General features: G+C 31.5%; 1 protein-coding gene across 1 annotated transcript in view; it reads right to left on the bottom strand.

Annotated features, from left to right (window-relative positions):
• The window catches only part of LOC114324501 (connectin-like), a 1,593,699-nt gene that overhangs the window by 889,227 nt on the left and 687,197 nt on the right, over positions 1-17,275 (bottom strand). The window lies entirely within an intron of this gene.

Raw genomic sequence — 17,275 nt, forward strand, 5'->3', positions numbered from 1 at the left:
CATATTTCTTGACATACTTACCTCGTATAAAATTGATAAAATTTGATATAAAATGGTTGTATTTTAGGTTTTAGACCATGCAGAACTTTTTATTAAGAATCACTTTTTTTGGAAATTTAATAATAAAAAGTTTTCCATATGGATACAACTAACAGGGACATACTGTATATATTTGAAAAAAATGTATACAAGGATGGCTAGATAAAAAGTAGAAATTTTTTTGTAACTGTTTAGACAAATTGTATTTTTTATTTTTTAATAATGTTATTAAACCATCACGCATTTATAATACAGTGATGAGTACAAGTACAAAGAGCAAGCAGATTAGGAGGATGACTTAATAACACTATAAGGCGTAACTGACGTATTAACTCTAAGATAAAATCACGACTCTATAAGACCAGTGTAAGACCAATAATGCAAGAGACCGAATCAGAAGTGACGAGATCAAAACAAATTCAATGCACAATGTATAAACGGGTGGGAACTAATTAAAAAAAAAATAATGAAATGATTACTTCGGTAGATAGTCCAGAAAGCCACTGCGCATCCGCTAGGAAAAATATTCTAATTCGGGTTATTTGCACAATCTTACTCAAAAAGGACTCCTTTTAACAAATTTGCATGTTGCCAGGACCAAAAGGTGGTCAAAAATTTTTTAAACGTTTTTTTTTGTTTTTATCCTAAAATTATTTTTTTTATATGTAAAAAAGTTTTCTTAGGTTTTTTTGGATCATTCCAAATAGAAAAGGTCTTTAGTGACTTTTCTCTAAAAATGATAGTTTTTGACATATAAGCGATTAAAAATTGAAAAATTGCGAAATCGGCCATTTTTAACCCTCAAAAACTATGTGAAAAACTGAAAATTTGAATGTTGCCAAGGTAGGTAGATATTCTTTAAACATCGATTGATGAAATCCCGAAGAGTTATTTGCAATACAATATTCAAAACTCCTTTGTTTTTTAATTGCTTATCAAGTGTGCGCGACACTATTTTCCACCGACAGTATGGTGCAAATGAAAGGAATAAATTCGTTATTTCGTAAACCGGCGACTTTAAGAAAAAATCCCGAAATAGGTCGATTTTTATTTTTAAGTTATGATATTGTGGCATATATGGTATACTAGTGACGTCATCCATCTGGACGTGATGACGTAATCGATGATTTTTTTAAATGAGAATAGGGGTCATGGGATAGTTCATTTGAAAGGTTCTTCAATTCTCTATTCAGTAATAAAAACATTTACATAATTATTTATACAGGGTGTCCAAAAAATTTTTAATAGATTAAATTATTTGACAAAAAAAGAAGTAGAAGGACACCCTGTAAAAATAATTACGTAAATGTTTACATTACTGAATAGAGAATTGAAGAACCTTTCAAATGAGCTACCACACGACCCCTATTCTCATTTAAAAAAATCATCGATTACGTCATCACGTCCAGACGGATGACGTCACTAGTATACCATATATGCCACAATATTATAACTTAAAAATAAAAATCGACTTGTTTCGGGATTTTTCCTTAAAGTCGCCAGTTTACGAAATAACGAATTTATTCCTTTCATTTGCACCATACTGTCGGTGGAAAATAGTGTCGCGCACGCTTGATTATCAATTAAAAAACAAAGGAGCTTTGAATATTGTATTGCAAAAAACTCTTCGGAATTTCATCAATCGCTGTTTAAAGAATATCTACCTACCTTGGTAACATTCAAATTTTCAGTTTTTCACATAGTTTTTGAGGGTTAAAAATGGCCGATATCACAATTTTTCAATTTTAATCGCTTATATGTCAAAAACTATCATTTTTAGAGAAAAGTCACTAAAGACCTTTTCTGTTTGGAATGATCCAAAAAACCTAAAAAAACTTTTTTCCATGCAAAAATAATAATTTTAGGAAAAAAACAAAAAAAAAACGTTAAAAAAATTTTTGACCACCTTTTGGTCCTGGCAACATGCAAATTTGTTAAAAGGAGTCCTTTTTGAGTAAGATTGTGCAAAAAATCCGAATTAGAATATTTTTCCTAGCGGATGCGCAGTGGCTTTCTGGACTAAGAATGGCGGACAAAAAAAAAAGTATCGACCAACCGCGAAAGAGATGGAGTGACCTCTTCCGTAGAAAAAGAAGTAAAATTGCTTGTGTAAAGAAAGAACAAGCAATTTCAACATTTTGTTGTTTGATTGATTTGTTTATGTTGGATAATAAAAAAGTTAGGTGTTTTAACAACTAGACATGTTGTTTATCAATACAGGGTGTTTTTAAAAAATGTTGGTAAAGTTTAAGGGGTAATTCGGCATGAAAAAATAATGACAGTTTGCTTTATAAACTTATGTCCGCAAATGCTTCGTTTCCGAGATAGGGGGTGTTGAAATTTTTCTGACAAACTGACGATTTATTTATTGCGTTAAAACCGGTTGATAGGCAAATGCAATTTGATGGGTTTTATGACGTAGTTATTAGCCCAGTAAATGAACGGGAAATACGGCGATACCGTGTAATTTTCAGGGGCAACTCCGAATTGCATGAAAATTTGGTTATAGGTTCTACTTATCCTCCACTTCAAAGTTGAAATTGTGCCGTTGGTTGCTTTTACTTGGGGGGTGACATCACCCCTTCTCGGGAGTGAAAAAAAATATATCCAAGATAAGACAGGAAATGGATAAATTGACTGATTTTAAGCAACTTTTGTTCTATGGAGTTTTTTATGTAAGTCAATAATTTTCGATTTATTTTCGATTGAAAATGTTTATTTTTCGGCAAAAAAAACTACGTTTTCGGACGGTTTTTCACAAATAACTCAAAAAGTAAATACTTAATCGAAAAAAATACCCTTAGCAAAAGTGTAGCTTATAAAAAAACTGAAAAAAATGTGTATAAGTAAAGTCTATTAATTGAGTTAAAACAAAGTTGTAGCTCATGAAAAATCGGTCTTGGCGTCTAATTCCAAATCGAATATTTCAAGGTGAAATCGCCGAAAAATTAAGCACTTTTCGGGAAAACCCTATTTAAACTTTTTTAAAGTGTTTATAAAAAGATTTATTAGAATTATTTATAAAAGTTTCTAGCATTAAAAATAAGCGAGTTACGCTCAAAATAAAGTTGGCCCTCTTTTTTTTGTAAAAAAATCATGCAAATCTCCCCGTGTTTAGCTCCTCAAATGAAATTAATCGCTACCGCTTTAAAAACAATTTACTTAATTATCTATTTTTTATATGATCTGTCAGTCTCGCCGGTTTAAAGTGCTTATTTTTGAAAGGGTTATAGTTAAAAATGCTTGAACGGGTCACTAAAATCACGAGTGTATGCAAACTTTGAACAGCCATATCTTAACCAATTTTTGTCTTGCGGAAAAACAAAATGAGACTAGCATATTTATAATAACAAAACCTATATTTTTTACTCGTCAAGATTTTTCTTATCACTAATAATTTTTAAGTTATTTTGAAAAAAAAATTTTCAAAAATTTTTAGAAAATTTTGTTTTACTATAAAACCAAATTTTTTCAAAAATAAGCACTTCAAGCCAATCAAACTTACAGATCGTATAAACAATATACATACAGTTAAAATAAAGGGTAAAGCGGTAACGATTAATTTTATTTAGGGTGCTAAGTAGAGGGAGGTTTTCACAATTTTTTTTTACCAAAAAAAGGGCCAACATTTTTTTTCAGTGAAACTCGTTTATTTTTGGTGCTAGAAACTTTTGTAAAAAACAAATATAAATCTTCTTTTAGGTACTTTAAAAATGTTGATAGGCTTTTCCCGAAAAGTGCTTAATTTTTCGGTGATTTCGCGTTGACTTATTCGATTTGGAATTAGACGAATAAGAACGTATTTTTCATGAGCTACAACTTTGCTTTTTCTCAATTTATATACTTTACTGATACACCATTTTTTTGTTTTTTTATAAGCTACACTTTTGCTTAGACTATTTTTTTCGATAAAATATTTACTTTTTGAGTTATTTGCGAAAAACTGCCTGAAAACGTAGTTTTTTGTCGAAAAATCATCATTTTCAATTGCGAATAATGCGAAAAGTATTGACTTACGTAAAAAACTTTATAGAACTAAAGTTGCTTATAATCGGTCAATGTATCCATTTCCGGGCTTATTTTAAACACGCGTTTTTCACCCCCTTAGAAGGGGTGACTGTCACCCCCAAGTAAAAGCAACCAATGGGACAAATTCAACTTTGAAGTGGAGTGTAAGTAGAACCTAAATCCAAATTTTCATGCAATTCGGAGTTGCCCCTGAAAATTACACTCCAAAACGGTCATTTATTGGGCTATATTGCATAGTTTTTGACATATAATTAAGAATTTAATATTCACCATTGGTGCGCATACGCACCAAGAGCCATCATATTACCCGTATGCGCGCCAATGGTGAATACTAAATGCATAATTGTATGCCAAAAAATGTGGAATAACTACGTATTAAAACCCACTAAACTTCATGTGCATGTCTCAACCGGTTTTAAAGTAATAAATAAAACGTCAGTTTGTCAGAAAAATTTCAACACCCCCTATCTCGAAAACGAATTATTTGCGAGCATAAGTTTACAAAGCAAACTGTCATTATTTTTTCATGCAGAATTACCCCTTAAACTTTGCCAACATTTTTTAAAAACACCCTCTATTGTTAAAAAACATGTCTAGTTGTTAAAGCACCTAACTTTTTTATTATACAACATCAGTCAAACAACAAAATGTTGAGAAAGCATGAGGCTATAGTTAGGGTTTATTTTCAGTATTCTACAAATGCTAGAATATTCCACAGGGTGATGCAAACTTTAAGAAAAAAAAACACATTTTTATGAGGCTATAACATATTAAAAGAATCATTTAATCGGACAACAGGTTTAGGAGATATAAGACATCAAAAATCACCCATTTTTAAGGAGGCCGGTTAATTTTGGCCAAGAGTGTATATTCACTATAATATATTTAATAACAAACAGCAATAAATCATTTGAAAATATTACATATATTTATATTTTTTAAATTTTCTGTTAAACTCCTGACCTTAATCCCATGGAAAATATTTGGGAGCTTTTAAAACGAGAAATTTCCAATGAAAAGGTCACCAACAAAATTGTTTTCATTCAAGAACTAATGTAACATTGAAACCACAATGAAAAATTGAAGCAAAGTGAATTTAACTTTATTCCAAATATGCCAAGACGGGTACTAGCAGTAATCAAAGTCAAAGGGGGCTCAACAAAATATTTAAAAAATACAAATTTGTGATATTTTCAAATCGTTTGTTGTTGTTTGTTATTAAATGAATTATATTTAATAATAAACAGCAATAAAACATTTGAAAATATCACATATTTATATTTCTTTATTATTTTATTGAGCCCCTTTAACTTTGATTACCGCTAGCACCCGTCTTGGCATACTTTGAATGCACTTTGCTTCAATTTGTCATTGTGGTTTCATTGATAATATATTAGTTCTTCAATCAAAACAATTTTGTTGGTGACCTTTCCATTGAAAATTTCTCGTTAAAAGCTCCCAAACATTTTCTCTGGGATTAAGGCCAGGAGTTCAACAAAATATTAAAAAATATACAAATAATATGTAATATCTTCCAAAGTTTTATTGCTGTTTATTACTAAATATATTATTGTTAATGTATAACATTAACATTACATAACAAAATTAAATTTAAAAATCATATTTTAAACAAAACGTACCTAGTGGAATAGTTGAGTTTTGTAAAAATTCATAGGTGGTCATAATAATATGGCCAGGGACTGTACATACGGTATAAAGTTTACGTCCTGAAATATTAATATTACCAATAACACCATACTTCTCGTTGTTTCTGTTTTTTAAACCAATACAGTAAAATTATTGTCGTTAAATTGTCTTTTTCATATAAATATTAAATTAATATTTAAGTTAAACTAAATATCAAGGAGTTTTGTATAGAGAATAAATGAACAGCGGCAAAGAGATAAATGGAAAGATCTGTATATATTAAAAAAAAACAAAAATAGGTTGTAATTAATTATAGTAAAGTAAAAATCAATGTGTCCTCGTTCTGGTTACCTACACTCGCAAGCTTTGTTCTAATTCAGAACTGATGCTACGTCCGGACGTGAAGGGCACAACTTTTCGCAAAACTCACAACATTTTATTCAATTTGTCAATTGTATCTTCCACAAACTAAATTTATCTTGTGAAAAATTATGGTCCAACTTTAAAAATTTAAAGTGAAAGAAAACGAAAAAGCGTTGATAAATTGCCTTTGTTAAAAGAAGAGTTTAGTTGTGACTTTGCTGGTGGATTTTTGCCAAATATAAATAAAGTTCAGAAAATTGTAACTGTACTTAATAAAGTAATAAGGAGTGATTTACGAGGACGTTTGCAACAATAACCAATAACAGATTGTGAGGAAGAATAGACGGGTCAATAAGAGTTTATATAAAAAAAATTAAAAATAATGCATGAGAAAAATTTATATTATTCATTATAATTTATAACAGTTATAATAAAGGATATTGAGTAAGCGAGTAAAAATATGAATTATAGAGAAGACAAATTATTGGCAAAAACTCACAAAGTGAATGTAAATACAAAGGAAATTTTATGGGAAACGAATGGGGAAAATACTTGACGAAACTGTTTAAGGGAAAGGAAAATAATAATCAAAACAATATCCTACCTGAATTAAGAAACGAAATTAAACTTAGTTTTTAGGAAGTTGAGATAGCCATAAATTTACTCAAAAAGAGAAAGTCACTAGGACCAGACGGAATAACCAACGAGCTTCTAAAATACGGGGAAAAAAGTATATCCCAAGAGATGACAAAACTTATACAAAAACTAATATTGCAATGCAAGATACCAGACGCATGGAGAAACAGCATAATTATACCAACGTTCAAGAAAGTAGACAAAGAAGACCCCAACAAAGAACTTGGTCCAGGGATACCTCGGTTCGAAGAGGGGTGGTTTTAGTTGGTAGGCGACCTGGCAGGGATGTCTGAAGGAGGTCCTTTGTCACTTCCGTGCCGTCGGCGTATGTTTCTGGTTTGGTTGAATCCAAAAATACCGGAAGAAATCGACAGCGAAACGGGACCAGATATCATAATGGAGGAAATCGAACAAGCAATACGAAACGCAAAAAACGGAAAAACTGTGGGTCCAGACGAAATACCTGCGGAATTACTGAAATGTCTAGCTAGACCAGGGGTTCCCAACCGGTGGTACGCGTACCACTGGTGGTACTCGCAAAGATTTCAGTTGGTCCGCGTCGCGTGAGCGAAACAAGCTCTCTTACGCTGGGCCTCTATCTGCGGAAGTACCAGCCCAAGTAGCAATTTTACGACCTGCAACCAATTTTGACCTAATGGGACGTTAAATTTAAGGACAAAATTGGTTCACAATAAGTCTTAACCAAGGAAAACGTCTGTTTTTCCTATGGACCAACGTTGCTGCTAATAAGTAATATAATATGATGACCAACCGACATCGGGAATAACGACGTCAATTATTAGGATAAGGTTTGACGTTAAGCTGACGTCGGTCTTAACCTATCTGTAGTATAAGTGCAATTAAGTCGCATACATCAACGACTACTTAACGTCGGGAATTACAACGTATTTTTTAGGATAGATGCCAAAGTTCAGAGGACGTTGGTGTTTTATCGAGTATGGTAGACGTATTTTTCGGGAAGACGACAACGACAATCCAACGTTGAGAATACCAACGTTAATTATTAGGTTAAGGTTTAACGTCGGGTATAACCTCTATACTGCAATGTAATTTACTGGAAGACATTTAACGACTGCTCAACGTCGGGGATTACAGAGTATTTACTAGTATAGAACCCAACGTTCAGGAGACGTCGGGTGTTTTCTCAGTAGGTATATGGTAGATTGCTGCGTGTACTTGCGGGAAGGTGAGAACAGCAATACAACGTAGGTAATAACAAGGTAGTACTTAAGTAAATTTGTATACGTTAACCTGACGTCCAATTTTTTTTTTATAAGATACCTGTAATTTACAATCTCAAATCGTCCACCAGATTAAGGCGTGTTCACGACGACGACCGGTCGTCGGGAGTCTGTCGTCAAGACCAGGTTGTTTGCGCTTACTTTAGGACGTATTAGGCATAACAATAGGTAAATTCGAGGTGTGCAAAGTAAAAATAGGTTATACTAAAGGTCGTCAGGGGGTGTCCTTGTCCAAATCAGTTAAAATGTAGTGCAATTTAGGTCGCGAGTCAAATCCGCCATTAATGAAAGATCGCCATGATTCAGTCATTTTTTGAAACATAATGTTTGGCAATTTTTTTGCTAAATTTTAATAAATATATGATTTTAATTAACGATTTTTTGTTTATATATAAATCAAGGATAATTTTGTATGGGTCTAGACATAATAATATGTTTTTTTAATTACGATGGTTATTTCTATTTTTACCGTTTTGTTCGATTTAACCTGTAAATTTCTGAGGCGCTTTCAGTTTTTAGCAATTTTTATACCTAGTTTAACAGTACACTTCCTTGCGTTTGTAAATTTTCGACCGCATTATGCAATGAGGCAGATGATTAATAAAATAATTATACAAATCACTTAGGTTATATTCTGAATAGAGTAGGAACCTACTTAAATAAGTATCAACAGGCCGTCATGCATCTTAGTTTCTTATGATTTAATATCCTCCAAGATTGTTAACCTATTTGGTAAAAATGAAGTGTGTCGGCCGTACTTCTCTGTTCAGAAGTTTTAATGCTTTTAACGGAAAAAATATTGATATAAAAAACTTGTCCTGTGATGAAGAATAGTTATCAAGATTGGTGTATCTAACTGACATTTTTGAGAGACTCAACACGCTGAACATGGGTCTTCAGTGAGTAAACACAACACCCTTCACAGCCAATGAGAAAATAAACTCCTTAAAAAAATTGGTTGGATATGTTCTCAAACAAAGGGGAAGAATATCTGCATTTTCTACGCTGTCATCATTTTTTGAGTAAAACGAAATATCTCCAATACCAGATGTGATTGCTGATATAATGCTTCACTGGAAATCTCTTCAAGAAAGTTTTAATAAACATTTATCTGAAGACTATTAAACACTTTTCTCGATCAGAAATCCTTTTGCAGTAATCTCACCAAATCAGTTGGAATTACAAGGAAAATTCATTGGTCTAACAGAAGACAGTTCTATGAAAGGCACTTTTAAAGAGAAATCCTTAATTGACTTCTGGATCCGGTGTAAATCCTGAGTATCCAATGCTACTCTTTCGACAAGCTATGCTATTTTTGATGTCATTTGTAACTACATAGTAACTTGTGTGAGACTGGTTTTTCCGAACTATTGTATATAAAGAAATAAATATAGAAACAGACTAACAAGTGCTGAAGAGGATTTAAGAATAAAATTAAGTTCAATTACTCTTGCAATTGACACTTTATTCACAGGCACACTGCAACAAGCTTCGCAATAATCTCAATAAACAATGACTAATGTTGATTTTTGTTGTTTCGTATTTTTTTTGGGCTAATAGTTTTATATTAGTTATTTATTTAGTTATAGAAATAAAACAAGCCAATGGACATGTTTCTGGTTAAATATGTTTATAAAAAAAATAAGGAAAGCCCTTTCTTTTCATGAATCCCCACCACCCAATGTCTGGTGGTACGCCACAATCTTAAAATATTTCAGGTGGTACGCAGTTGCTACAAGGTTTGGAACGCCTGAGCTAGACGATGAAACTCTACCGGTACTACTGGATCTGTTTAATGAAGTATATAAAACCGGAAAAATCCCTCAGGAATTGTTGGTGTCCACCTTTGTGACAATACCAAAAACAATATATGCCAAATATTATTTGGACTATAGGAAAATATCACTAATAAACCATACCCTCAAAATATTTCTAAAGTTGATTCATGGAAGATTATACAGAAAGCTAGAATATGATAAGGATGATACCCAATTTGGTTTCCCAAAAGACTTGGAACAAGAGAGGCATTTTTTGCGTTTAATGCCCTCTCTCAAAGATGCTTGGATATGAACCTGGATATTTATTCCTGTTTTATCGACTTCGAAAAAGCTTTCGGCAGGGTCCGACATGAAAAACTAATAGAATTATTGAAAAACAGAGATATAGAGAGCGAGATTTACGAATTGTCATCAATCGGTATTGGAATCAAAAGGCCAATATAAAGATAGAAGAACAAGAATCCGAGAATATTGATATAAAGAGAGGAGTAAGACAGGGTTGTGTTCTGTCGCCGCTACTGTTTAACCTGTACAGTGAAGCCATATTTCAGAAAGCGATAGCGGAGTTAAGTGATGAAATTTCTATAAACGGAAGAATAGTAAGTAACATAAGATTCGCTGATGACATCGTTATAATGGTTAGCCTGGAATAAATAAACCCTGGAATAGCTACAAGAATTGCTAAATAGAATTAACGATTATTGCATTCGATACGGACTAAAAATAAACAAACAAAAAACCAAAATAAATTTGGTTGATTGTCTCAAAAACAGAACATGGAAATGAAAGGTTAATGATAAGGCAAACCCAAATAGAAAAAGTTAAGATATAAAAATATCTGTGAACCTGGGTTGATGACAAAAATGACCAAAGTAAAGAAATTTAAAGTCCGAATTGAAGCTGCAAGGCAAGCATTTATAAAAATTAAGACATTGCTTACAAACACAGACTTTCATTTGCCTCTCAGATTGAGGGCTCTAAGCCAAGCCGCACACCAAAGAAACATGAAGTGAAAAACATGAAACATGAAACGAAAAACATGTTTCATGAAAAGAAAACACTGCTAAACAAATCTCAAAGTCCGCCTACCAATGAAACGAGTGTGATTCATGCTCATGACACATTTTTATTTTCGGAGAGTTTAATAAATGGCCGGACATATATTTGTTTAGCAGTGGTTTATTTACGTTTCATGTTTCATTTACGGTTTATAAACGTAATTTACGTTTCATGTTTCTTTGATGTGCGGCCTGCCTAAGATACTACATATTTTCTATATTGCTATACGGAATGGAAGCTTGGACATTGAAGAGACAACACATAAGAAGATTTGAAGCGTTCGAAATGTGGTGTTACAGAAGAATATTGAAAATTCAGTGTGTTCAAAGGATTACCAATGTTGAAGTGCTACGAAATTTAAATAAGGTGTTAGAAATTATGAAAAGTATAAAAACTAGAAAACTGGAATATTTGGGTTACATTACCAGAGGAGAAAACTATGAGTTGCTGAGAATTATTAGAACCTTAGGAACCTTAGAAAATGGTTTAACTGTAGTTAATTACAACTATTCAGAGCAGCAGCCAACAAAGTGACGATATTGATTATGATATCCAACCTACGTTAGGAGAGGGAACTTTAAGAAGAAGAACAATACTAGGTACACCTTTACTAGTCGATTTACGAATCTTTCCACCTCATATAAAAAAAAAGTAGCTTTACCTCCTTAGCTATGTTAATAGGTGCATGAATAAACAAAATACTCGTCAAAAGATCACAATTTTCACTTCTGACCTCCTCATTATATCACTGTTTTATTCCTGGTACCCAGTCATCATCAACACAGAATATAGATGTTAGAAGAACAGAAAACATTTTAAATGATGAACAAAAAATACAGGATAAATTAAAAAAAAAGCAGACCGGATAGACGACGAATCACTTGGCTAAAAAATCTGAGAGAGTGGACTAAAATATCCATAAAACTGTTTAGAACCGCTGTAAACAAACTTATGGCCGCAATGATTGCCAACGTCCAATTAGGATTCGGCACGGCAAGAATAATTTATCAGTGCTGGAAGAAGGGGATAAAGTTCGACTATATGGGTAGTATTAAATGGTGATAATTTCAATTTGCAATGTTTATTAGAAATTACTACGACAGCTCCTAGACTGTCTGACTATATTCTCGTTTGGAGGTATATACAGTTGTTCCCTTGGATCTTTGCACAAACGTATTGATTCATTTGCAAACAAGTTAAATCAAAATAAACTGTTCGTCAAAATTTAGGGATATGCTGATTTTCATAGTTGATTTTTCTGCGAACAGACGGATACCGCTATTTTTTTTTATTTTAGATTTCTCTTTAGTATTTACACAATTGTGAAAAGGTTTACTCAAACTTATTTTTTGTATTTATACCGGGTGGAAGAAAAGAAATATTTCTCTTATGTTAAGTTTGAGACACTCTGTAGGGAGAACGAGGTACAAATGTGAGTATACATCACAATCTTATTGTAGTTTTATGTTTTGTGAACATGTCGTTGTTTGAATCTCCTTGATATCTTAAGAAACAAATGTATTGTAATTTAACATGTGTTTTAACCGAAAGAAAAGTTTGAGACACCTTGTAGGGAGAAAAAGGCACAAAGGTGAGTATACCTCGATATTATGTTGTAGTCTCGTATGTTGTGAATATTTTATTTTTTTAAATTTCCCTGATATCTTTAGTAACAAAGAAACTATTATTAGTATTAATATTATTACTCTTTAATATGTGTTTCTATGTTTCAATGTGTGATGCGATGCATGTCGTCAGTTAAAACACATATTAAAGAGTAATACCGTCTAGTTTTTTTGTTATTAAAGATATAAGAGAAATTAAAAAATAAAATATTCACAAAATATGAGACTACAACATAATATCGAGTAGTGAACCTTCATCGATTTTCATGAAAATTGGTAAATAGTTAGAAGATACTTCAAGGAACAAAGATGACATGATGTTAACTTGCGCTTTTACCCTGGGGGTGGTTGCCACCCCTTCTCAGGGGTGAAATTTTTTTATTAAAAATAATACCAGAAATCGATAGAGGGGCAACTTCCAAGCAAAATTTGTTATATAAAGTTATTAACATAAATCAATACTTTTTGAGTTATTAAATATCAAAGATTTTATTTTTTCTTATAAAATGCATGTTTTAAAGCTGTTTTTCACGTATTACTCAAAAACTATAAGCTTTTGTAAAAAAGCTATTATTACCAAATTAAAGATAATAAAAAATTTAATACACTCCCTACTTAAAGAACTAAACTAATGTTATTTTAAAGTAAGTTATGGGTAATTGAATGTATATTATTTTCGACGAGTACTCAAATCTAAGTATTCAAGCTTACATAACGGGAAAACGATACATTTTATAGAATATACTTGTTAAGCACTTGTCAAAGTACTTCGGAATACCTATCAAATGAGCTTCAGTAGAAGTTAATAGCATCAAAATTAAGCAAGTTATGATGAAAATAAGAGAACCCTTTCGATTTTTTTAGGAAAAAGTTAAAAACTAAACATACGCCATTTCCGCAAAATTAAAATTTGTAGTAATCCTCACAAGAATTTCTTTATGTTATCATAGTTAATTATTTCAACAAATTTGGCCGGTTTAGAATGAATATTTTTGAAAAAAAGGTATAATTTAAAAAAATCAGAATTTTTAGAATTATCGTACTTTTCATTTTCTTTTGATAATAACTCCAAAAATACTCAATATACGTAAAAAATGATAAATAACTAAATTTTAGTTTTTTCTGTTACAAATACTTTACCCATTTTATTATATTCGTAGAGTAAAAATAACCGAGATAGAAACGTTTAAAATTTCAATTTTGCTGCGAGAACCATGTAACCGGGGCCATTTAACCTTTTATTTTTAAAAAAGTAAGAGGTATGAATGACTATTTTGACGTTTTTTAATAGCTCTTGGAATAAAATTTTAACCAGTTATTCGATGAACTTGCTACTTTAAAATTTAACGGAGTTATTTACAAAAAAAAACAATAACATTTTTTAGAAAATTTTTTAAAAGATACATTTTGAAATATTTTTGGTGCATAAAATTTAATGCTATCAACTTGTTCGAGCACTTATTTGATAGATATTTCAATTAGCTTTGACAAATGTTCAATAAGTTTATGTTATAAAATGCATAATTTTCCCGGTATTTAAGCTTGAATACTTAGATTTGGGTACTCGACGAAAGATATATATATATTCAATTACCTATAACTCACTTTCAGTTAACATTGAAAGGTTTTTCTAGTAAGGAATTTATTTGATTTTTTATTAGCCTCAATTTTGACAATAATAACTTTTTTGTAAAAACTTATAGTTTTTGAGTTATTTATGAAAAATCGGTTAAAAACATGCATTTTTCTCACGAAAAATTAAAATTTTTGATCTTTAATAACTCAAAAAGTTTTGATTTATTTTAATAACTTTATATAACAAATTTTGCTTATAATTTGTCGCTCTATCGAATTGTGCGGTTATTTTTTATAAAATAATTTTCACCCCCGAGGAGGGGTGGCATCCACCCCCAGGGTCAAAGCGCAAGTTGGCACCATGTCACCTTTGTTCCTTGAGATATCCTCTAACCACTCACCAATTTTCGTGCAAATCGATGGAGGTTCAACGAAATCGGAGGTAATGGCTCATATTCACCTTCAGTGACTGCACTAGAGGTATACTCACCTTTGTGCCTTTTTGTCCCTACAAGGTGTCTCAAACTTTTGTTTTAGTTAAAACATATGTTAAATTACAAAACCGTCTATTTTTTTGTTTCTAAAGATATCAGGGACATTTAAAAAACAAAATGTTCACAAAACATAAGACTACAATACGATTTCGATGTATACTCACATTAGTATCTCGTCCTCCCTACCGGGCGTCTCAAACTTAATATAAGAAAAACATTTCTTTTCTTCCACCCGGTATAAGTACAAAAAAAAGTTTGAGTAAACCTTTGCATAACTGTGTAGATACTAAAGAAAAATCTGAAATAATAAAAAAAAATAGCGGAATCCGTTAATCTGTTCACGAAAAAATCTACTATAAAAATTCAGCAGAATTTTCTATATCCCTAACTTTTGACGAGCAGTTTATTAAGAGGAAACAGTAGCGATCAACAGGTAGCGAAAACGCGTTCTAAGATTGCGGCTGTAATTTTGAACATTTTTTCGAGATATTTGGCACACATATTCGTAATATAATAAAGAATGGCGGTCCAGAGCCCAATTTGAAAAATATATTAATATGTGGAAATTACTCTGTAATTAAATACAATATAAAAAAACGAGCCTGTACCGGCATTAAGAAGAACAAAAAAATACACTTTCATCAAATAAAGTTTTTTATCCGATGCCTAGATTTTGTGTCAGTTTGGAACTACTAATGAAATAAAAAATTTTAGTAGTTCCAAAATGACACAAAATCTAGGCATCGGATAAAAAAGTTTATTTGAAGAAAGTGTATTTTTTTGTTCTTAATGGCGGTACAGGCTCATTTTGTTAATATTCTATTTAAGAGGAAACAGTAGCGATCAACAGGTAGCAAAAACGCGTTCCAAGATTGCGGCTGTACTTTTGAATATTTTTTCGAGATATTTCGCACACGTATTCGTAATATAATAAAAAATGGCGGTACAGAGCCCAATTTTAAAAATATATTAATATGTGGAAATTACTCTGTCATTAAATAAACTATTAAAAAAACGAGCCTGTACCGCCATTAAGAAGAACAAAAAAATACACTTTCTTCAAATAAAATTTTTTATCCGATGCCTAGATTTTGTGTCATTTTGGAACTACTAATGAAATAAACAATTTTAGTAGTTCCAAAATGCCACAAAATCTAGGCATCGGATAAAAAAGTTTATTTGAAGAAAGTGTATTTTTTGTTCTTCTTAATGGCGGTACTGGCTTGTTTTTTTAATATTGTATTTAATTACAGAGTAATTTCCACATATTAATATATTTTTCAAATTGGGCTCTGTACCACCATTCTTTATTATATTACGAGTACGTGTGCCAAATATCTCGAAAAACTATTCAAAATTACAGCCGCAATCTTGGAACGCGTTTTTGCTACCTGTTGATCGCTACTGTATCACCTTAAGTAAAACTTACGTCGTCGACATTAGTCGAGGAAATGAAGCATTTTGGCTCGCAATTTTTTCGTCCAGCATGGATTTACTTGAAATTTTCACAGAAGCTAGGGAATGGTCCAAGGATCATTTTCTATATCATGCCGCTGTACGCTAAAACCTTGGGGGTGGTTGCCACCCCATCTCGAGGCGGGAATTTTTATTACACTTTAACCATGTAAATCGATGTAAAAAGTAATTCTAATAAAAAATGTTTTTTACATTTTCTTCGTAAAACTAATATTTTTCGAGTTATTCGCTCTTGAAAGTAAGAGTTTTTCGATGAAAAAATCGACTTTTTTAGAGGGTTTTTGGAGAATACCTCGAAAAATATGCATTTAAACAAAAAAACTGTAGATATCAAAATTGTATCTTTTAGTAACGCAAACCCAATTATTTTTCTGTAATATCTTTAAGACCAATACAAACCGAGATGCGTTATGTTAAAAGTTGGCTTTTTTCGTCAAATGCATAATTTGAAATATTCAAAGTAAAATAGCGGAAAAACTTTGCATTTTTTGAGGAAAACTCAAATAATCTTTTTTCTAGTATACAGTTAAGCCTTTCAAAAAATAATAATAAAAAGTTTTTAGCCCGAAAATTAAGCGACTTATGATCAGAAAAAATCGGTACCAGACTTTCTCTATGAAAAAATTAGTGAAAACGACCCCCTAACTACCCTCCTAATTAAAAAATGTTCTCCACCTTTCTGTAATTCCTTTTACATTTGTATTATCAATGCACCCAAGAAGTTTGACCTATTTAAAAGGTCTAATTTTAGAATAATTGGAGTTTAAAGAAAAATTATTTTTTGGAATTTCATTTTTCACCTTTTACTTCAAAATATCTTCGAAAATACTGGAGATACGAAAAAAATTGTAGATTACTAAATTGTATATTTTTTAATAACTAAAATTCCCTTGTGCATAGATTTTCATTAAAGTGAACAATTACCGAGATATAGCTGTTTAAATCGTCTATTTATGAGCAAACACCCCCTTATTCGAGCCCTTTAAACCCACCCTAATAAAAAACTAAGGGATCTTACGGAATTTAATTTACACAGTCTTATAACTCTTCAAAAATCCTACAAAGTCGTTTTTGAAAAAAATTTTATCGGCAAAAATGAAGGAGCTATGTTTATAAAACGAATTTTTTTTTTTCGAAAAATTCGGATAGTCCGCTTATGGATAATTTTCAATGTATGTATAATACCACAGAATCGGTTCTTATACTGGAAGATGACTACAAAACTATTTGTATTTGTATTTGTACATATTTGTAAATTCGTATTTTTGTGTAAATTAATGTTTTTGTAATTC

Source organism: Diabrotica virgifera, chromosome 3 (assembly GCF_917563875.1).
Source record: "Diabrotica virgifera virgifera chromosome 3, PGI_DIABVI_V3a".
Lineage (NCBI taxonomy): Eukaryota > Metazoa > Arthropoda > Insecta > Coleoptera > Chrysomelidae > Diabrotica > Diabrotica virgifera.